Consider the following 23,812-nt stretch of genomic DNA (forward strand, 5'->3'; position numbering starts at 1 on the left):
CCTGTCCCCTGTCTGTCTGTTGTAGAATCTCCTGTGGGTTCCTGACTCTCTGTCCCCTGTCTGTCTGTTGTAGAATCTCCTGTGGGTTCCAGACTCTCTGTCCCCTGTCTGTCTGTTGTAGAATCTCCTGTGGGTTCCTGACTCTCTGTCCCCTGTCTGTCTGTTGTAGGATCTCCTGTGGGTTCCTGACTCTCTGCCCCCTGTCTGTCTGTTGTAGAATCTCCTGTAGGTTCCTGACTCTCTGTCCCCTGTCTGTCTGTTGTAGAATCTCCTGTGGGATCCTGACTGTCTGTCCCATGTCTGTCTGTTGTAGAATCTCCTGTAGGTTCCTGACTCTCTGTCCCCTGTCTGTCTGTTGTAGAATCTCCTGTAGGTTCCTGACTCTCTGTCCCCTGTCTGTCTGTTGTAGAATCTCCTGTGGGTTCCTGACTCTCTGCCCCCTGTCTGTCTGTTGTAGGATATCCTGTGGGTTCCAGACTCCTGTCCCCTGTCTGTCTGTTGTAGAATCTCCTGTGGGTTCCAGACTCTCTGTCCCCTGTCTGTCTGTTGTAGGATCTCCTGTTGGTTCCTGACTCTCTGTCCCCTGTCTGTTGTAGAATCTCCTGTGGATTCCCTGTCCCTTGTCTGTTGTAGAATCTCCTGTAGGTTCCTGACTCTCTGTCCCCTGTCTGTCTGTTGTAGAATCTCCTGTGGGTTACTGACTCTCTGTCCCCTGTCTGTTGTAGGATCTCCTGTGGGTTCCTGACTCTCTGTCCCCTGTCTGTCTGTTGTAGAATCTCCTGTGGGTTCCAGACTCTCTGTCCCCTGTCTGTCTGTTGTAGGATCTCTTGTGGGTTCCTGACTCTCTGTCCCCTGTCTGTCTGTTGTAGGATCTCTTGTGGGTTCCTGACTCTCTGTCCCCTGTCTGTCTGTTGTAGAATCTCCTGTGGGTTCCTGACTCTCTGTCCCCTGTCTGTCTGTTGTAGAATCTCCTGTGGGTTCCTCACTCTCTGTCCCCTGTCTGTCTGTTGTAGAATCTCCTGTGGGTTCCTGACTCCCTGTCCCCTGTCTGTCTGTTGTAGAATCTCCTGTGGGTTCCAGACTCCCTGTCCCCTGTCTGTCTGTTGTAGAATCTCCTGTGGGTTCCTGACTCTCTGTCCCCTGTCTGTCTGTTGTAGAATCTCCTGTGGGTTCCTGACTCTCTGTCCCCTGTCTGTCTGTTGTAGAATCTCCTGTGGGTTCCTGACTCTCTGTCCCCTGTCTGTCTGTTGTAGAATCTCCTGTAGGTTCCTGACTCTCTGTCCCCTGTCTGTCTGTTGTAGAATCTCCTGTGGGTTCCTGACTGTCTGTCCCATGTCTGTCTGTTGTAGAATCTCCTGTAGGTTCCTGACTCTCTGTCCCCTGTCTGTCTGTTGTAGGATCTCCTGTGGGTTCCAGACTCTCTGTCCCCTGTCTGTCTGTTGTAGGATCTCCTGTTGGTTCCTGACTCTCTGTCCCCTGTCTGTTGTAGAATCTCCTGTAGGTTCCTGACTCTCTGTCCCTTGTCTGTTGTAGAATCTCCTGTAGGTTCCTGACTCTCTGTCCCCTGTCTGTCTGTTGTAGAATCTCCTGTGGGTTCCTGACTCTCTGTCCCCTGTCTGTCTGTTATCTACCTGAACAGACAGGTGGTTCTAGTGATGAGGAGACAGACGTCTCTCACGCGCTTTCTGACCAAGCAGTGAGACATCACGCACGCACACACTCGCATGCATACACACAGTACACACACACAGTACACACACACAGTACATACACACAGTACATACACACAGTACACACACAGTTCATACACACAGTACACACACAGTTCACACACACAGTACACACACAGTACATACACACAGTACACACACACAGTACACACACACAGTACACACACACAGTACACACACACAGTACACACACACTGTTACACTAACTCAAATGTCTTCACAATTGTAATGCTTAGCAGACACTATTACCCAGATCCCTGACACTTTCCACATTCCATTCCAGATGAGTTTAATTTGGGTAGTCTCTTCTTACAAAGTAATCTGTTACACGACATTGACCCAGGCAAGCAGGGCTTAACAGCCAGCCATTCACCCAGTTAGACACATTCACTTAGCCATTGACTCACCAGTCAAGGTACATTGAGCTCACACATTAGGAGGGGCAGAGCTGTAGAGGTGTCCTGCCATGAACTCAACAGCCTGACAGCCAGACAATGAACTGGGATGAGATTCCTGACAATTTACGTTATTACCCTAAAATGCTTCACATTTAAGTAATGGCATTGTGGTTTGTTATAACGGCTGAGTATCCCAGTTGTTTAATAATATTGTGTGTTGTGTGTGTGTCTTTGTGTTTGTGCGCATGCGTGTGTGTGTGTTCAGTCGGTTGATCTACTCAGGTGCAGTGACGTTTGTCATCGCCACCCTGACCTTTCCTCCTGGATTCGGCCAGTTCATGGCTGGAGAGGTCAGAGAGCATTATTGAGCTTATTAGAGTTTATGTTCATGACTTATAGAATAACCTTTTATAAATCCATGTATTGCCTATTAATCCCTCTCCCCCAGGGGCAGCATTTGGGCGTCTGGTAGGGGAGATCATGGCCACTCTCTCCCCTCTCCCCCAGGGGCAGCATTTGGGCGTCTGGTAGGGGAGATCATGGCCACTCTCTCCCCTCTCCCCCAGGGGCAGCATTTGGGCGTCTGGTAGGGGAGATCATGGCCACTCTCTCCCCTCTCCCCCAGGGGCAGCATTTGGGCGTCTGGTAGGGGAGATCATGGCCACTCTCTCCCCTCTCCCCCTGGGGCAGCATTTGGGCGTCTGGTAGGGGAGATCATGGCCACTCTCTTCCCAAACGGTATCCTGTTTGATGGGATAGTTTATCGCATCCTCCCCGGGGGCTATGCTGTCATTGGTGAGTCTCCTCTGAAGTCTCATCTTGCCTTGCTGCTGTTGCAGGGCAGCCCAGCCCCAGAAGTGGCTCTTCTTATCAGCTGTATGCAAGAATTTGCTATGTGTTATCATTGTCACACCTCTGAGAGGTTACATCATGTAGGTCTGACATCTGATTGGAGGTTAACTTTACAGTAATACTATTGGTCAACAACTCAGGTTGTGAGTCCAAACAACTCAGATGTTTATTATTCATTGTCTATTAGTGTAACTCAACCATAGTCTCTTGCATATTGCTAATTATCTTTATGGAGACAGATAAACATTTTAATAGGCCAATTACTTAGTCTTATTACGAGTATACACACTACCGTTCAAAAGTTTGGGATCACTTAGAAATGTCCTTGTTTTTTAAAGAAAAGCACATTTTCTGTCCATTAAAATAACATCAAATTGATCAGAAATACAGTGTAGACATTGTTAATGTTGTAAATGACTATTGTAGCTGGAAACGGCAGATTTTTTAAATGGAATATCTACATAGGCTTACAGAGGCCCATTATCAGCAACCATCACTCCTGTGTTCCAATGGTACGTAGTGTTAGCTAATCCAAGTTTATCATTTTAAAAGGCTATTTTTAAATTTTATTTCACCTTTATTTAACCAGGTAAGCTAGTTGAGAACAAGTTCTCATTTGCAACTGCGATCTGGCCAAGATAAAGCATAGCAATTCGACACATACAACAACACAGAGTTACACATGGAATAAACAAAACATACAGTCAATAATACAGTAGAACCAAATAAAACTAAAAGTCTATATACAGTGAGTGCAAATGAGGTAAGTTAAGGCAATAAATAGGCCATGGTGGCAAAGTAATTACAATATAGCAATTAAACACTGGAATGGTGCTGTAGATGTGCAGTAGATGATACTGGGGTGCAAAGGAGCAAGATAAATAAATAAATACATACAGTATGGGGATGAGGTAGGTTAAAGTTAGTGAGGGAGATGTGAGTCTCCAGCTTCAGCGATTTTTGCAGGATTTGCTCGATTTGTTTTCTAATTTTGTCTGTCATAGTTGAAGTGTACCTATGATGAAAATTACAGGCCTCTCTCATCTTTTTAAGTGGGAGAACTTGCACAATTGGTGGCTGACTAAATACTTTTTTGCCCCACTGTACCTGCTGGAGCACGTGCTACGAGTGGGTGCTGCTATGGTGACCAGTGAGCTGAGATAAGGCAAGGCTTTACCTAGCAAAGACTTGTAGATAACCTGTAGCCAGTGGGTTTGGCGGGTAATGTATGGGTCTTTGGTGACAAAACGGATGGCACTGTAATAGACTGCATCCAGTTTGTTGAGTAGAGTGTTGGAGGCTATTTTATAGATGACATCACCGAAGTCGAGGATCGGTAGGATGGTCAGTTTTACGAGGGTATGTTTGGCTGCATGAGTGAAGGATGCTTTGTTGCAATATAGGAAGCCGATTCATTTTGGATTGGAGATGCTTAATGTGAGTCTGTAAGGAGAGTTTACAGTCTAACCAGACACCCCGGTATTTGTAGTTGTCCACGTATTCTAAGTCAGAGCCGTCCAGAATAGTGATGCTGGACGGGCAAGCAGGTGCAGGCAATGATCAATTGAATGTCATGCATTTAGTTTTACTTGTGTTTAAGAGCAGTTGTAGGCCACAGAAGGAGAGTTGTATGGCATTGGAGCTCGTCTGGAGGTTAGTTAAAACACAGTGTCCAAAGAGAGGCTAGAAGTATACAGAATGGTGTCGTCTGCATAGAGGTGGTTCAGTGAAACAACAGCAGCAAGAGCAACATCATTGATGTACACAGAGAAGAGAGTCGGCCCGAGAATTGAACCCTGTGGCATACCCATAGAGACTGCCAGAGGTCCGGACAACAGGCCCTCTGATTTGACACACTGAACTCTATCAGAGAAGTAGTTGGTGAACCAGGCGAGGCAATCATTTGAGAAACCAAGGCTGTCGAGTCTGCCAATAAGAATGTGGTGATTGACAGAGTCGAAAGCCTTGGCCAGGTCGATTAATACGGCTGCACAGTAATGTCTCTTATCGATGGCGGTTATGATGTCGTTTAGGACCTTGAGGTGCACCCATGACCAGCTCTGAAACCAGATTGCATAGCAGAGAAGGTACGGTGGGATTCGAAATGGTCGGTAATCTGTTTGTTAACTTGGCTTTCGAAGACCTTAGAAAGACAGGGTAGGATAGATATAGGTCTGTAGCAGTTTGGGTCTAGAGTGTCACCCCCTTTGAAGAGAGGGATGACCGCGGCAGCTTTCCAATCTTTGGGAATCTCAGATGATACGAAAGAGAGGTTGAACAGGCTAGTAATAGGGGTTGCAACAATTTCGACAGATAATTTTAGAAAGAGAGGGTCCAGATTGAGTCCAGATTTTGCCGCTCTTTCAGAACATCAGCTATTTGGATTTGGGTGAAGGAGAAGGAGAAATGGTGGGGGCTTTGGCGGGTTGCTGTGGAGGGTGCCGGGCGGTTGACCGGGGTAGGGGTAGCCAGGTGAAAAACATGGCCAGCCGTAGAGAAATGCTTATTGAAATTCTCAATTATAGTGGATTTACGGTAACAGTGTTTCCTAGCCTCAGAGCAGTGGGCAGCTGGGAGGAGGTGTTCTTATTCTCCATGGACTTTACAGTGTCCCAGAACTTTTTTGAGTTAGTACTACAGGATGCAAATTTCTGTTTGAAAAAGCTAGCCATAGCTTTTCTAACTGCCTGTGTATATTTGTTCCTAACTTCCCTTAAAAGATGCATATCACGGGGGCTATTCGATGCGAATGCAGAACACCACAGGATGTTCTTGTGCTGGTCAAGGGCAGACAGGTCTGGAGTGAACCAAGGACTATATCTATTCCTAGTTCTACATTTTTTGAATGGGGCATGCTTATTTAAGATGGCAAGGAAGGCACTTTTAAAGAATAGCCAGGCATCATCTACTGACGGGATGAGGTCAATGTCATTCCAGGATACCCCGGCCAGGTCGATTAGAAAGGCCTGCTCGCAGAAGTGTTTTAGGGAGCGTTTGACAGTGATGAGGGGTGGTCGTTTGGTCACAGACCCATTACGGATGCAGGCAATGAGGCAGTGATCGCTGAGATCTTGATTGAAAACAGCAGAGGTGTATTTGGAGGGCGAGTTAGTTAGTATGACATCTATGAGGGTGCCCGTGTTTACACATTTGGGGTTGTACCTGGTAGGTTCATTGATAATTTGTGTGAGATTGAGGGCATCAAGCTTAGATTGTAGGATGGCCGGGGTGTTAAGCATGTCCCAGTTTAGGTCACCTAGTAGCACGAGCTCAGAAGATAGATGGGGGGCAATCAATTCACATGGTATCGAGGGCACAGCTGGGGGCAGAGGGAAGTCTATAGCAAGTGGAAACAGTGAGAGACTTGTTTCTGGAAAGGTGATGGATCATTAGAAAACCCTTTTGCAATTATTGTTATGTTAGCTGAGAACTGTATTTCTGATTAAAGAAGCAATAAAACTGGCCTTCTTTAGACTATTTCTGGAGCATCAGCATTTAGAGGTTCGATTACAGGCTTAAACTGGCCAGAAACATGGGCCTTCCACTCCTCTTTCTATTCTGGTTAGAGCCAGTTTGCGCTGTTCTGTGAAGGGGGTAGTACACAGCGCTGTACGAGATCTTCTGTTTCTTGGAAATTTCTTGCATGGAATAGCCTTCATTTCTCTGAACAAGAATAGACTGACGAGTTTCAGAAGAAAGTACTTTGTTTCTGGCCATTTTGAGCCTGTACTCAAACCCACAAATGCTGATGCTCCAGATACTCAACTAGTCTAAAGAAGGCCAGTTGTATTTAATCAGCACAACAGTTTTCAGCTGTGCTAACATAATTGCAAAAGGGTTTTATAATGATCAATTGGCCTTTTAAAATGATAAACTTGTATTAGCTAACACAACGTGTCATTGGTACACAGGATTGATGGTTGCTGATAATGAGCCTCGATACGCCTATGTAGATATTCCATTAAAAATCAGCCGTTTCCTGCTACAATAGTCATTTACAACTTTAACAATGTCTACACTGTATTTCTGATCAATTTGATGTTATTTTAATGGACAAAAAAAACGGCCTTTCTTTCAAAAACAAGGAAATTATTACTAAGTGACCCCAACTTTTGAACGGTATCAAAAATGACAGCCCACTACCCTGTCATACACAATGATGTCATTTAACACAATCTCTCCTTCCCTTTCTGCCTTGTCGTGACTCCTGATCTCTCATTCCCTCCCTCTATACTCTCTCTTCCTCTCTCCTTTCCCTCCTTCTCTCCTTCCTCTCTCCTTCCGCTCCCTCTCTCCTTCCCCTACCTCTCTCCCTCTCTCCTTCCCCCCCCTTTCTTTCTCCCGCCCTCCTTATCCCAGGTGCCGCGGCCCTGACCGGGGCAGTAACCCACACGGTGTCCACGGCTGTGATCTGTTTTGAGCTGACAGGCCAGATCTCCCACATCCTGCCCATGATGGTGGCGGTGATCCTGGCCAACATGGTGGTCCAGGGCCTGCAGCCCTCCCTCTACGACTCCATCATCCAGGTCAAGAAACTGCCATACCTCCCCGAGCTCAGCCTCGGACACATCAGGTACTGGAACGGTCGCCATTATGGCTCTAATAAGTGTTTATGCAGAGAACTGTTGTGGCTCAAACAGTTCTAGTGTACATGCAACCTTGTGTGCTATTAAGATTCAAGCAGCCACTGTTCACATATATCCTCTCTCCTCTCTCGGTAAGTACAACATCTTTGTGGAGGACATGATGGTGCGGAAGGTGAACTTCCTGTCCTCCCAGTCGACCTATCGGGAGCTGGGCTATCTGCTAGACTCCACCTCCCTTAAAACCATCCCTCTGGTCGACTCCAAAGGTGAGACATGTTATAGAATGTTTGATGCCATGCACCGTAGATGACACAAATCCATCCACTGAAATCCCTCTCTTGTCTCTCTCTCTCCTTCTCTCGCTCTCTCTCTCTCTCTCTCTCTCTCTCTCTCTCTCTCTCTCTCTCTCTCTCTCTCTCTCTCTACTCTCTCTCTCTCTCTCTCTCTCTCTACTATCTCTCTCTCTCTCTCTCTCTCTCTCTCTCTCTCTCTCTCTCTCTCTCTCTCTCTCTCTCTCTCTCTCTTTCTCTACTCTCTTTCTCTCCCTGTTCCCTGTCTTTCCTCAGAGTCTATGATCCTATTGGGGTCTATAGAGAGGACAGAGCTGCAGGCCATCTCTGATTGGTGGCTTTCAGCCGAGAGGCGTATCTTTGAGAGGGGTCAGGGGTCATCAGGTCAGGGCTGGGAGTCCTTCACTTTAGTAGACGAGGAGGGAGGAGAGGTGATAGGATGGAAGGATGGATGGATAGATGGAATGATTGAACGATAGCATCATATTTATTATACTTATTAAAGGAATACATATCAGTATACTTATAATGCCTTTATAATCACATTTATAATGCATTATAATTATCCACACCATCATGTAATACTTGGTTATCAACCTGGTTAGCCCTTTTGTCTGTTCTCTAGACCTCTCCTGTACAAGATGAACAGAATAGGCCACTCCCATCCCCCAAACCACAGGAGCCCTCCACCAATCACACTTGCTCAGGTGACATGAATCACACAAAATGTCAGAATATGACATAGAATTGGGATGTACCCACTATTGCTATTTTCTTACCAGTGCATCCATGTATGTATTTATTATGGATCCCCATTAGCTGCTGCCAAGAAGCAGCTACTCTTCCTGGGGTCTAGCAACATGAAGGCAGTTATATACAATTTAAAATATTACATTACATAACACTTTTCACAACACATTAAGTGTGTTCTCTTAGGCCACTACTCTACAACCAGATACTGTATCTACAATAAAAACATCTCTGTGTACATATGGTAGTTGGCTTGTTGGTTTGCTGTTAGCTCTTCAAATTTTTATAAGCAATCAATATTAGACCTGCTGTTCAATCGATTGCTCATGGGGTTTGTTTACAACAATTAACCAGCACCTTCTGTAGAAAGGTGTTTGAGTGAGAATGTGTTGGAGTGAGAATGTTTACCCAATGTACTCACTTCTAAATGTCTGTCCTGTCTTTCAGAGAAGCGTTCCCTCCAGTCTGTGAGGGGAATATTTCAGCGCCTCTTCTCCTCTTCCTCAACCAGCCAGGCTGAAGCTCAGGTATCATTCCATATCAATATAGAGGTTGGCTGTAACCACTGATACAGAGTCAGATATATTAGAAGATGTTTTTCATTCCCATAATGGTTGAGGTTTGGATTGGTGTTTAGGGCAACCTGATCCTGGATCTGTGGTTAAGGCCAACATCAACCTCAAGCGTTCCTCTGGTAGCTCAAAGAGGAGCAATATCACATTCTGTCCAGTAGGGGACACACGCTCACGTCAATGGCATGACCTTGCTATAATGTATGATATGATATGTAATGAGCAAGTTTGTCATTCTGTGTGATGGAGAAATAGCACCACAAGGGGGCATCTGATCTGACACTTTGTAAACCTGGAGGGAGAAAATAACTAAAATCTCTAAACCAACACCCCCTTCTGTCTCACACTCCTTCTTTTCTTTCTTTCTCTCTCTTTCTCTCTCTCTCTCTCTTCCTCTCTATCTCTTCCTTTCTCTCTTTTCCTCTCTCCAGGAATCCACCCCACCTCCACTCACTGACACCATGTCCTCAGAGGAGGTAATGTGTCTCACTCACCCTGATCAACCTTTAACCCCTAACCCCTGATCCCTGACCTCTACACCCTGACCTGGGCACTTCATCTAGCACTAAAAGGATTCCACGAGTAGAATCAAATATCAAAAATTATTACTCCCTCTTTATATTGTCAATCACCCTCTCTGCTCTCTGATTGGCTAATGCAGATCAAAGCCTGGGAAGAAGAAGAGTTGGATAAGCCAATCAGTATGGAGGAGATATGGATTGATCCTTCCACATTTCAGCTGGTGGAGAGAACCCCCTTTCACAAGGTATCAACTGTAGCTAGCACCTTGTGCTCTTATGTAGCCACTTTAAGCCATTATAAACACTACATGCTGTAGGATATTGACAAATATGCCTCCCTCTCTCTCTCTCTCTCTGACAGACCCACACTTTGTTCTCCTTGCTGGGTATCAGTCATGCCTAGGTTACCAGCATTGGGAAACTGGTGGGAGTCGTAGGTGAGATCACACAAGCTCTCTCTATCTCTCTCTCTCTCTCTCTGTCTGTATGCCGAGTCTTCCTTTTCTGCAGTTTAGAAGCATCAGACACACAGCTTGTCCATTTGTTCTGCCTCTCTGTCATCGTTCTCTGATGAGGATCTCACAGTGTCACAGTAATTACATTGGCAAGATTAGCAAACTGAGGAATGCCATGCCAACAGCAAGCTCTGAACCTACACACATCCATGCATAACTGACCAAATTATGAAAGACAAGCGTTGTCCTTTTTAATTCTGTAAAGTGAGCGTGGAAGAGGTAAAAACATTATTGTTGTCTATCAACAATGACAAACCACCTGGGAAAATTACTGAGGATGATGGTGGACTATATTGCTACTCCTATTTGCCATCTCTTTAAACTAATCCTACAGGAAAGCATGCGCCATCAGGCCTGGAGAGAAGCAAAAGTCATTCCGGTACCCAAGAATAGCAAAGCACCCTTTACTGGTTCAAACAGCCAACCAATCAGCCTGCTACCAACCCTTAGTAGACGTTTGAAAAACATTTTTGACCAGAGACAATGCTATATCACAGTAAACAAATTACTTTCAGCACGCTTGTGGAGAAGGGCACTCAGCATGTACGGCACTTACACAAATTACTGATGATTGGCTGAGAGAAATTGATACTAAGAACACCAAGACGGCACACAAGGAACTTCACTGTAAACTGTAAACTATATACCCGAAGGCTGCGTTTATTGTAGCTGGAGATTTTAACACAGCAAATTTGAGATCAATGTTACAAATCTTATCAGCATATTGACACAACATGTAGGGCTAATACTCTCGACCACTGCTCCTCTAACCTCCGCCATGCAAACAAAGCCCTCCCCCGCCCTCCAAATCCGACCACCATGCCTTCTTGCTCGTCCTGGCTTATAGACAGAAACTCAAACAGGATGTACCAATGACGAGAACCATTCAATGCCGGTCTGACCAATCAGAAGCAACGCTCCAAGATTGTTTTTATCATGTGGACTGGAATATGTTCCAGTCAGCCTCAGAGAATGACATTGGCGCTGACTGGGTGAGTGTGTGTATAAATAAGTGCATTGGAGATGTCGTACCCACAGCGACTATTAAAACCTACCCTAACCAGAAACCGCGGACGGATGGCGGCATTTGCACAAAACTGAAAGAGCGAACCACCGCATTTAACCATGGAAAGAGGTCTGGTGATATGGCTGAATATAAAAAGTGTAGTTATTCCCTCCACAGGGCAATCAAACAAGCGAAATGCAGGTACAGGGACAAGGTGGAGTCGCAATTCAACGGCTCAGACACGAGACATATGTGGCAGGGTCTACAGACAATCACGGACTACAAAACAAAAACAGCAACGTCATGGATACTGATGTCACGCTTCCAGACAAACAAAACACCTTCTTTGCCAGCTTTGAGGATAATACAGTGAAACCGCCACGACTCGCTGACAAAGACTGTACCCCCCCCCCCTCCTTCTCAGTGGCAGATGTGTGTAAAACATTTAAACGTGTTAACCCTCTCAAGGCAGCAGGCCCAGATGGCATCCCTAGCCGCATCCACAGAGCATGCACAGACCAGCTGGCTGGTGTGTTTACGAACATTTTCAATCTCTCCCTATCCCGGTCTGCTGTCCCCATATGCTTAAAGATGGCTACCATCGTTCCTGTACCCAAGAAGGCAAAGATAACTGAACTAAATGACTCCTGCCCCGTAGCACTCACTTTGAGAGACTAGTCAAGGATCATATCACCGCTACCTTATCGGCAACCCTAGACCCACTTCAGTTTGCATACCCCCCCAGCAGGTCCACAGATGCAATCGCCATCGCACTGCACACTGCCCTATCCCATCTGGACAAAATGAATACCTATGTAAGAATGCTGTTCATTGACTACAGCTCAGCATTCAACACCATAGTACCCTCCAAGCTCATCATCAAGCTGGAGGCCCTGGGTCTCAACCCTGCCCTGTACAACTGGGTCCTGGACATTCTGACGGGCCGCCCCCAGGTGGTGAAGGTAGGAAACAACATCTCCACTTCACTGACCCTCAACACTGGCGCCCCACAAGGGTGTGTGCTCAGCCCTCTCCTGTACTCCCTGTTCACCCACAACTGCGTGGCCATGCACGCCTCCAACTCAATCATCAAGTTTGCAGACGACACAACAGTAGTGGGCTTGACTAAACTGCTTGGAGTAACCCTGGATTGTAAACTGTCATGGTGAAGACATATTGATGCAACGGTAGCTAAGATCTGCTTTCTTGACATCGCTATCAACAAAACAAGTCCTACAGGCCCTAGTTGTGTCACACCTGGACTAATGCCCAGTCATATGGACAAGTGCCACATAGCTCTCCATGTACATATGTTCTTCTAACATCATTAACATGCATGTCAATCTCTACTGGCTCAAAGTAGAGGAGAGATTGACTGCATCACTACATGTCTTAGTGAGAGGTATTGACGTGTTGAAATCACTGAGCTGTCTGTTAAAACAATTAGCACACAGCTCAGACACTCATTCATACCCCACACGCCTGTCCAGCAGGGGTCTCTTCACAGTCCCCAAGTCCAGAACAGACGCGTGCAATACTACATAAGGAACAACGTGGACTGTGAAGAGACACATACGTAAACGCACACACACGCTAACACACACAGTTTACACACATGGACATTGTAAAATTATACATTTTGTATTGTAGATATGTAGTGGTAGAGTAGTGGTCTAGTAATGTGTTGTATGATGTACTGTTACATTTTTAGGTCATGTAATCGCCTTAATCTTGTTTGGACCCCAGGAAGAGTAGCTGCTGCCTTGGCAGGAACAAATGAGGATCCATAATAAATACACATACAAATACATGGAGCCTGTTCAGTTGGCTGTTGCTTTGCTGTTCTGTTGTACTCGAATAGTGAGTCACACTATTACACCATCAACGGTGTTCGTCTCTGACTTATCACAGCGTCACAGTAAAACCTGTATTAACATGCTTTGCTTGTGTTATGGCATGCTATGTTAACCACTTCTATTCACTCTCCTTCTCTATTTCCCTTCCTCTGTCACCCTCCATCTCAATCTCTATTTCCCTCCCCTCTTTCTTTATCTCTCTCTCCCCTTTTCTCTTCGCCATCCCTTTTCTCTTCTCCCCCTCTATATTTATCTCTCCCCTTTAATCTCTCCTTCTCTATCTCTCCCTCTCTCTTACCTCTCACAGTTGCAGAAGGCCATCGAGGGCTCCACCCGTTGTGGGGTGAGATTGCGCCCCCCTCTGGCCAGTTTCAGAGATGCCAACCGTAAAGCCAAGAAGCACGAGGCTCCTCCCACCACTCCCTCCTCCCCCACCAGGGAGAGGGAGCTGTGGGGTGGGGGGGGGGGGTGGGGGGGTAGTAGGAAGAAAGGGGCCGAGGGGTTTAGGTGGGAGGTTAAGGAAGAAAAGGGTAGAGATGGAGAAAAGAGGGAGGAAGAGATGGAAAGGTGGAAGGATGAGGTGGTTAGGACAGAGGGAGACATGGATGAGGCTCAGGAGGAACCCAGGGGGAACACAGGAGGAGCAGGTGGCTCCAGTGCAGGTGCAGAGTGTGATACCTCCACCCCCAACAGCGAAGGGACAGACTGTCCCCCTCAGGAGCCTTCCTCCCCCGTCTCCCCCACCTCACCACCCACCTCACCACCCTCCTCCTCCACTCGTGTCTTCATTGTGTCATCCCTTCCTACCGTGCCGGATACGGATGGAGAGAGGGAGAACAAAGATTCTGAAGAGCTGATTTAGATGCCGACTGAGGGAATTCTGTGGATTCTGTTTCTTAAATGAAGACCTCTCTGGCCTCATTCAGTGAGAGGGTGTCAAGGTCCGGTGCCGACAGAGATGGCCGCCTCGCTTCGCGTTCCTAGGAAACTATGCAGTTTTTTGTTTTTTTACGTGTTATTTCTTACATTAGTACCCCAGGTCATCTTAGGTTTCATTACATACAGTCGAGAAGAACTACTGAATATAAGATCAGCGTCAACTCACCATCAGTACGACCAAGAATATGTTTTTCGCGACGCGGATCCTGTGTTCTGCCTTACAAACAGGACAACGGAATGGATTCCATGCAGCGACCCAAAAAAACGACTCCGAAAAAGAGGGAAACGAGGCGGTCTTCTGGTCAGACTCCGGAGACGGGCACACCGTGCACCACTCCCTAGCATTCTTCTTGCCAATGTCCAGTCTCTTGACAACAAGGTTGATGAAATCCGAGCAAGGGTAGCATTCCAGAGGGACATCAGAGACTGTAACGTTCTTTGCTTCACGGAAACATGGCTCACTGGAGAGACGGTATCCGAGGCGGTGCAGCCAACGGGTTTCTCCACGCATCGCGCCGACAGAAATAAACATCTTTCTGGTAAGAAGAGGGGCGGGGGCGTATGCCTCATGACTAACGAGACATGGTGTGATGAAAGAAACATACAGGAACTCAAATCCTTCTGTTCACCTGATTTAGAATTCCTCACAATCAAATGTAGACTGCATTATCTACCAAGAGAATTCTCTTCGATTATAATCACAGCTGTATATATCCCCCCCCAAGCAGACACATCGATGGCTCTGAACGAACTTTATTTAACTCTTTGCAAACTGGAAACCATTTATCCGGAGGCTGCATTCATTGTAGCTGGGGATTTTAACAAGGCTAATCTGAAAACAAGACTCCCTAAATTTTATCAGCATATCGATTGCGCAACCAGGGGTGGTAAAACCTTGGATCATTGTTACTCTAACTTCCGCGACGCATATAAGGCCCTGCCCCGCCCCCCTTTCGGTAAAGCTGACCACGACTCCATTTTGCTGATCCCTGCCTACAGACAGAAACTAAAACAAGAAGCTCCCACGCTGAGGTCTGTCCAATGCTTCCATCACGTGGACTGGGATATGTTTCGTATTGCGTCAGATAACAATATTGACGAATACGCTGATTCGGTGTGCGAGTTCATTAGAACGTGCGTTGAAGATGTCGTTCCCATAGCAACGATTAAAACATTCCCTAACCAGAAACCGTGGATTGATGGCAGCATTCGCGTGAAACTGAAAGCGCGAACCACTGCTTTTAATCAGGGCAAGGTGTCTGGTAACATGACCGAATACAAACAGTGCAGCTATTCCCTCCGCAAGGCTATCAAACAAGCTAAGCGTCAGTACAGAGACAAAGTAGAATCTCAATTCAACGGCTCAGACACAAGAGGCATGTGGCAGGGTCTATAGTCAATCACCGACTACAAGAAGAAATCCAGCCCAGTCACGGACCAGGATGTCTTGCTCCCAGGCAGACTAAATAACTTTTTTGCCCGCTTTGAGGACAATACAGTGCCACTGACACGGCCTGCAACGAAAACATGCGGTCTCTCCTTCACTGCAGCCGAGGTGAGTAAGACATTTAAACGTGTTAACCCTCGCGTGGCTGCAGGACCAGACGGCATCCCCAGCCGCGCCCTCAGAGCATGCGCAGACCAGCTGGCCGGTGTGTTTACGGACATATTCAATCAATCCCTATACCAGTCTGCTGTTCCCACATGCTTCAAGAGGGCCACCATTGTTCCTGTTCCCAAGAAAGCTAAGGTAACTGAGCTAAACGACTACCGCCCCGTAGCACTCACTTCCGTCATCATGAAGTGCTTTGAGAGACTAGTCAAGGACCATATCACCTCCACCCTACCTGACACCCTAGACCCACTCCAATTTGCTTACCGCCCAAATAGGTCCACAGACGATGCAATCTCAACCACACTGCACACTGCCCTAACCCATCTGAACAAGAGGAATACCTATGTGAGAATGCTGTTCATCGACTACAGCTCGGCATTCAACACCATAGTACCCTCCAAGCTCGTCATCAAGCTCGAGACCCTGGGTCTCGACCCCGCCCTGTGCAACTGGGTACTGGACTTCCTGACGGGCCGCCCCCAGGTGGTGAGGGTAGGCAACAACATCTCCTCCCCGCTGATCCTCAACACTGGGGCCCCACAAGGGTGCGTTCTGAGCCCTCTCCTGTACTCCCTGTTCACACTCAACGTCGACTGCGTGGCCACGCACGCTCCAACTCAATCATCAAGTTTGCGGACGACACAACAGTGGTAGGCTTGATTACCAACAACGACGAGATGGCCTACAGGGAGGAGGTGAGGTGAGGCCCTCGGAGTGTGGTGTCAGGAAAATAACCTCACACTCAACGTCAACAAAACTAAGGAGATGATTGTGGACTTCTCTTAGGAAACAAAAACACCCCCTATCCACATCGGGAACAGTTGGGACAAGTTTTAAGTTCACTCGGAAACAGCAGCAAACTGAACACCCAAGGCCATAAGAATAACAGCATCCAGAAGAAGGCAGCACGCCTCACTCAACCTCTTTATGGGGAAGAAAAATCAGCTCGGCTTGTCACCAAAAATCACTCACAAACTTCTACAGATGCACAGCTCCAGCATAATACGAGATACTGTTCACTCCAGTCCTGGCGGGCTGTATCACCGCCTGGTAGATACTGCAACTGTCTCTTAAGTGTATAATAATAATCGCCCATCAACCGTCTCTTAAGTGTATAATAATAATCAGCTCCAGCATAATACCTCTCCAGAGGGCTCCAGTAATACTAGAGGTCTGTCTCTTACAACGAGATACATCACCTTAAGGGGCAAACTACCTGCCCTCCAGGACACCTCTCTTACACCACCCGATGTTAGTCAGGAAGGCCATAAAGATCATCAAGGACATCAACCACCCCAGTCTCTTAGCCACTGCCTGTTCACCAGCTCCAGCTATCATCCAGAAGCTCCAGCATAATACCAGAGATACTGTCAGTACAGGTGCATCAAAGCTGGGACTCCAGAGAGACTGAAAAACAGCTTCTACCTCAAGGCCATCAGACTGTTAAACAGCCACCACTAACATTGAGTGGCTGCTGCCAACACACTGACACTGACACTGACTCAACTCCAGCCACTTTAATAATGGGAATTGATGGGAAATGATGTAAATATATCACTAGCCACTTTAAACAATGCTACCCAGAGATTATATATAATGTTAGCTTACCCTACATTATTCATCTCATATGCATACGTATATAATCTGTACTACTATAGTCTCTTATCAGAGCTGCATCCTTATGTAATACATAAGGATCTTAAGTCTCTTAAGTTTAATAATAATCAGTATAATAATAATCAGCTCCAGCATAATACCAGAGATACTGTTCACTCCAGTCTCTTAAGTGTATAATAATAATCAGCTCCAGCATAATACCAGAGATACTGTTCACTCTCAGTCTCTAATACCAGAGATGTATAGTCTCTTATATAATAATAATCAGCTCCAGCATAATACCAGCATAGTCTCTTAAGTGTATAATAATAATCAGCTCCAGCATAATACTGAGATACTGTTCACTCCAGTCTCTTAAGTGTATAATAATAATCAGCTCCAGCATAATACCAGAGATACTGTTCACTCCAGTCTCTTAAGTGTATAATAAATAATAATCAGCTCCAGCATAATACCAGAGATAGTGTATAATAATCAGCTCCAGCATAGAGATACTGTTCACTCCAGTCTGTTCAGCTCCAGTCTCTTAAGTGTATAATAATAATCAGCTCCAGCATAATACCAGAGATACTGTTCACTCCAGTCTCTTAAGTGTATAATAATAATCAGCTCCAGCATAATACCAGAGATACTGTTCACTCCAGTCTCTTAAGTGTATAATAATAATCAGCTCCAGCATAATACCAGAGATACTGTTCACTCCAGTCTCTTAGTATAATAATAATCAGCTCTAATACCAGAGATACTGTATAGTCTCTTATAATAATAATCAGCTCCAGCATAATACCAGTCTCTTAGATAATAATAATCAGCTCCAGCATAATACAGAGATACTGTTCCAGTCTCTTAAGTTATAATAATAATCAGTCCAGCATAATAATAATCAGCTCCAGCAGCATAATACTGTTCAGAGATAATAATAATCAGCTGTTCACTCCAGTCTCTTAATGTATAATAATAATCAGCTCCAGCATAATACCAGAGATACTGTCTAGTCTCTTAGTGTATAATAATAATCAGGCTGTACTGGTCTCTTACAGCTCCATAAACAGAGATACTTCCAGTCTGATAATAATAATCAGCTCCAGCATAATACCAGGTCACTCCAGTCTCTTAGTGTATTTAATCAGCTCTAATACCAGAGATACTGTTCACTCCAGTCTCTTAAGTGTATAATAATAATCAGCTGCATAATACAGAGATACTGTTCACAGTCTCTTACACAGCAGCACAGAGATACACAGTCTCTTACAGCTCCAGCATAATACCACAGTCTCTTAAGTGTATAATAATAATCGCTCCAGCATAATACCAGAGATACATTCTCTTAAGTATTTTCCAGTAATACCAGTACTTTCACTCCAGTCTCTTATATGTTTACCAGAGGTGTATAATAATAATCAAGATTCACTCCAGCCAGGTATAATAATAATCAGTGTGACATGTCTCTTAAGGTTTAATAATCAGCTTAATACCAGAGATACTGTTCGTCTCTTATTATAATAATAATCAGGGGTTTGTAAGTTATTTGGGATACTGTTCACTCCAGTCTCTTAAGCTGATTAGGGTTCACTCCAGTGTGTATAATAATAATCAGCTCCAGCATAATACCAGGATTGGTCTCTTAAGCAGCTAATACTAGAGATACTGTTCACTCCAGTCTCTTAAGGTTATAATAATAATCAGCTCCAGCATAATACAGAGATCAGGTGATTACTTACTGTTGTCTTGGTTATAATAATAATCAGCTCCAGGAATACTGTTCACTCCAGTCTCTTATTTAATAATAATCAGCTCCAGCATAATACCAGAGATACCTTCTCTTAGTGTATAATAATAATAATAATCAGCTCCAGCATAATACCAGAGATACTGTTCACTCCAGTCTCTTAAGTGTATAATAATAATCAGCTCCAGATAATACCAGAGATACTGTTCCTGTCTCTTAAGTGTATTCAGCTCAGCATAATACCAGAGATACTGTTCATCCAGTCTCTTAAGTGTATAATAATAATCAGCTCCAGCATAATACCAGAGATACTTGTTAAGTGTTTTAATCAGCCCCAGCATATTGAGATACTGTTCAGTTAAGGTTATAATAATAATCAGCTCCAGCATAATACCAGAGATACTGTTTTCTCTTCAGCTCCAGCATAATACCAGAGATCTGTTCACTCCAGTCTCTTAATAGTGTGTCTAACTGTGGACATAAACACTTCCAGCTGAGAAGGTCATTTTTTAGTCTCGCCGCATACCATGATTCTCATTTATTTTGTGTTTTGTTATATGTTTGGGTAGGCCAGGGTGTGACATGGGTTTATATGTTGTTGTCAATTATTTGGGATCGCTGATTAGGGGTGTGAGTAGAGGATTGGCTGCCTGTCTCTTAGGCGTATTCCCAATCAGTCAGGTGATTCTTGTTGTCTTGGATTGGGAACCGTATTTAGGCAGCCTTACATTGTCCCTGTCTCTGTGTATTCACAGATAGGCATAGTGTCACATTGTATAGTTATTTCACACATTAAAGTCACACACACACAAACAAGAACACACACACACACACACACACACACACACACACACACACACACACACACACACACACACACACACACAGACAGACACAGACAGACAGACAGACAGACAGACAGACAGACAGACAGACAGACAGACAGACAGACAGACAGCAGAAACAAGTCTCTGGGAATTTGTTTGACATAAACATTCTCCTGACATCATAATGGCTGACAACGGCAGACAGACAGGGAGATTTAACTGTAGGCTTCAACCATAGTTGCCAGTCCCCAGCAGGACTGTTTCTGTGATTGTCATCTTTGGCATGGCTTTGACAAAGAAGTTGGCTGAACAAGAAACAGATCTGGCTACCAGGCTGGGGCCCTATATGAGTACTTAAAATCTATCCATCCTTTAAGTAATCCCTGATGTCTACCAGCAATTTTTCTACACTACCATACATGAAGGAAGGCAGGAAGGATGGATGCACTGGCATGTATTCAGGATGAAAGACACCTAGAATGTGTGTTTGGGGTTGACAGGGAGGGAATGGAAACATGATAAAAGAACTGCGTCACAAAGCCCCAGCAGGCTTTGCATCTCCGTGTTCACTGACCATAAAGAAAAGCACGCTTTCGGTGACGTTCCTCATCCTCACAATATAAAAAACAATGTCCCTTCTCACTGTTCAAAGACGTCCACACACATACACATCAGGATTCTCTTTGTGAGTTTATTTTCTCTTTCTCTGCTGTTTTTCTTTTATTTGGGGAGAAGGGGGGGAGAAGGGGAGGAGGGGGAGAAGGGGAGAAGAAAGAGAATGGAGTAGAGGAGAAAGTGATGGAAGAGGGTGTTCGCTCGTGCAGGGGAAAGAGAGAGGGGGAGGAAAAGAGAAAGATATAGGTTTTACGGCCGAGGAGGAAGGGAGGGGAGACCACGTGGAAGAACCATCCTGTCACAACCTTCCCATTAGCATGCATAGGTATGGGCTTTAATATACTGGTCTTGCCAGTTTACATTGATCATCTCAAATTAAAGCATTCAATCAACCCAATTGTATACAAGTGTATTTACCTCAGGGTTCTGTGCCACACAGTTCCAACTGACTACATCATTTTTTTTAAATGTCTGTTTGCCTCAAATCCACCTTTGGTCAATTTGTCAGATTTTTTAAGCAATGTTTTCTGGCAGTGATTCTTCCAACTATAAAACAGACAACTACATGGACAGACAGACTCAGACAGACAGAGACACAAATATACAGAACAGGTACAAAGAGAGAAAGCAAGGGGTAGAAAGACAAGAAGACTGCCTGCAGACAAGTTACGTATTGAAAGATGGCAGTAGAATCATACATAATAAGAAATCAACTGGAAATCAATCAGTCAATCAATCAACAAAGACAATCAATAAACAGGAACATCAAGGAAATACATTTGGCTTCTTGTTATTAGTTTATTCAATTATTAAGTTCTTAATTATCCAAAAATCAATAAAATATCTTTGTTGAAGTAGTATCATTCTCTGGGTCCATGTTGGTGCTTTCAATGAAGCAGAACAATCTCTCTGGGGTCAAAGGTCTATCACTACAGAACGTCCCAAGGACAACACACAGAACAATACTGCTTCAAAAAGACTTACCTACAATAAATAATAAACTATGTACAGGCTGTCATGTTATTCCTCCCCCCAAATAATCATTAAATAAATAAATGAATAAGAGTGGTTGGGTAAAGACATCCTGTAGGTTGTAGCTCTCAGAGCAAGTCTGAGACAGACAGGTGAGGGCTAATGCATAACACAAACTGAAGAACACCACAAGGTTGCAGCTCACCAGAACCATCTGTTAGAAGTAGGGGCGCTGAGTCTATCCTGGTCAGGTCACGTGGTCAGGATAGACTCCTAGCCTTGGTTAGTTCTAACACCAATATGCATCCTGTCTTGCAGACACGTCATACGTGTCATGACAGCTGATGGACACTTATGACTAGTAGCCTAAAGGAAGTTGTGTGGTTGAGGTTGCGTTGTCATTGCCTGGGTGATCATGGCAGCTGTGACATGAATCTTCATGACTGGTTATGACTATATAAATGACATCATTGTGTGTTTCATGATGGACAGCTCCAGGGAAGAGGTGAGTAACCATAACCCTAACCCTTGTCTTGGAGGGATGCAGTCAGTGTGTGCAGGGTTTTGTTCCAGCCCAGCTTTAACACAACTGATTACAATTAATTGTGGCCACAATGAAGCCCTCCAGAAGTTTCCACCACTGGCCTAGGGTATTATTATCACTGTCTGTTTGTCTGATCAGAGAGAGCCCCAACCAACAGGAAACTGCTCTACATCAACCACACATATTCTGTCTTATACTGGAGGGGGTGTCAATCATTCAGTAGAAAAATAAACATTGTCCCAACATTGCATAAATAATCAATCAATAAGTTCATGAATTCAAGTCAATAAACCTTTTTTCTATCTTAAAAGTTTTTTTTCACACAATCATCAGAGTGAAAGGAGGTTGTTCTCCGTCACATAATAATAATATGAATAATAATAATAATAATATTCATAATGATATGAATAAGAATACTAATAATAATAATAACTGCTATTGATGTTGTTTTTATTAGTGACACATGCACAGATATTCCAGACCAGTATCTCCAAAATTCCACTATTCTATCATGTCTCTGAACTTCACTACCATTCCTCCATTGGGATACACACTTTCCTCTTCAGGAAATACACACGCTAACTCAAACGTCACACTCGACAGGCAGAGTTCTGCTCCATCGCTGTAGTCACCATGAGCAGGAAGATACCGGTTCTGTTTGGTTCTACTATTCAGTTCTATTCCCTGATTGACTTCAATGTTCTCCTTAAACCTAGTCAAAGTAGGTCCTTTGCATTATTCTATAACAGTATTCCGATATCCAATATTTCCACTATCCTTTTCCTTTTACTTGTGTGGTGATAGAAACAAATCTAAACGCAATACGCTTAATTTGGGAGCTCAGGAAGATTCCCAAAGGAAAGAGCTGGGACTGAGACGTGTAGAAAACTAAAGAAACTGTTGCAGTGGGGACTGTGAGAGATGGTTGATATCCTCTCTCATTAGTATTTACATCTATATGACAGTAGTGGCCACAAACCGTTTAAGAGACCTGTGTTTGGCTCCTCACTAATTAGTTACAATTTTGAAGATGTGTTTTTTCCCTTCTAAGAATCAGCACCCAATTCAAACAGCTCTAACCTACACCTTTCAGAGAAACATTTTCTCCTCATCTTTTCTCCACAAAGAAAAGCTTGGTATTGTCCCCAAGAGCTGACATCAAAACAACAATCACATCAAGCACATCTCAATCTAAATCCTCTTTCTGTTGGTACCAAAACTCTCCAGAGCACTCCCTCTTCCTCCAGCCATCTCTAGTTTGGAACCTGGAACAACAGCTCAGAATCCATCTCGTCTAGTGGTTCTGTTTTGGTTCTTGGTGATGCTAAGAGCTCTTTCTGAACAGTAATCAAGGACATTGACGTGTGACAGAGTCCAAAGGCAGCCTCTGATCTGTTGGATGGCATCAGTGCAAAGGGATTCACTACTACAGCTCTGTCTCTTCACCATTCACTCCATGACAAGGACCTGTCAGTCATGATGCACAGTCAAGCAGACTACAAGGAGCTCCATGCCCTGAGTCTTCTCTGGCCCAGCACCAGCCGTGTCCTAGGTTCAGTGCAAAGTCTATACAGTTCACTATAGGACAGGTACTCCATAGTATTCTGAAGAAACATACGGAAAGACAGAGTAGGAAGCACACTATCTTACTGTATAGTACATTCCTTTAACTGTGCAGTGCTGTGTGTGTGGCCGACAGGCCTGCAGCCTTTATGTGCCTTGGACATCTGGAGACACAGCAACATAGTAACATTGTTTTCTTTCTAACTGTGTTAGGAGGGTTCAAGTAGATTTCACTGCAGTCGTTAGGTTGCAGAGAGCCAATTTGGATTTAAATCATTTTTGGGGATAATTGAATAGGTGTAATTTTTAGGGGTT

The 23,812-nt window shown here is 44.7% G+C and overlaps 1 pseudogene; it reads left to right on the forward strand.

Moving 5' to 3' along the window:
* The window catches only part of LOC115124857 (chloride channel protein 1-like), a 50,122-nt pseudogene extending 36,184 nt beyond the window's left edge, over positions 1–13,938 (forward strand).
* Positions 13,939–23,812: the final 9,874 nt, after the last annotated feature.

The sequence above is a fragment of the Oncorhynchus nerka genome, linkage group LG3, assembly GCF_034236695.1.
Source record: "Oncorhynchus nerka isolate Pitt River linkage group LG3, Oner_Uvic_2.0, whole genome shotgun sequence".
In the NCBI taxonomy this organism is placed as follows: domain Eukaryota; kingdom Metazoa; phylum Chordata; class Actinopteri; order Salmoniformes; family Salmonidae; genus Oncorhynchus; species Oncorhynchus nerka.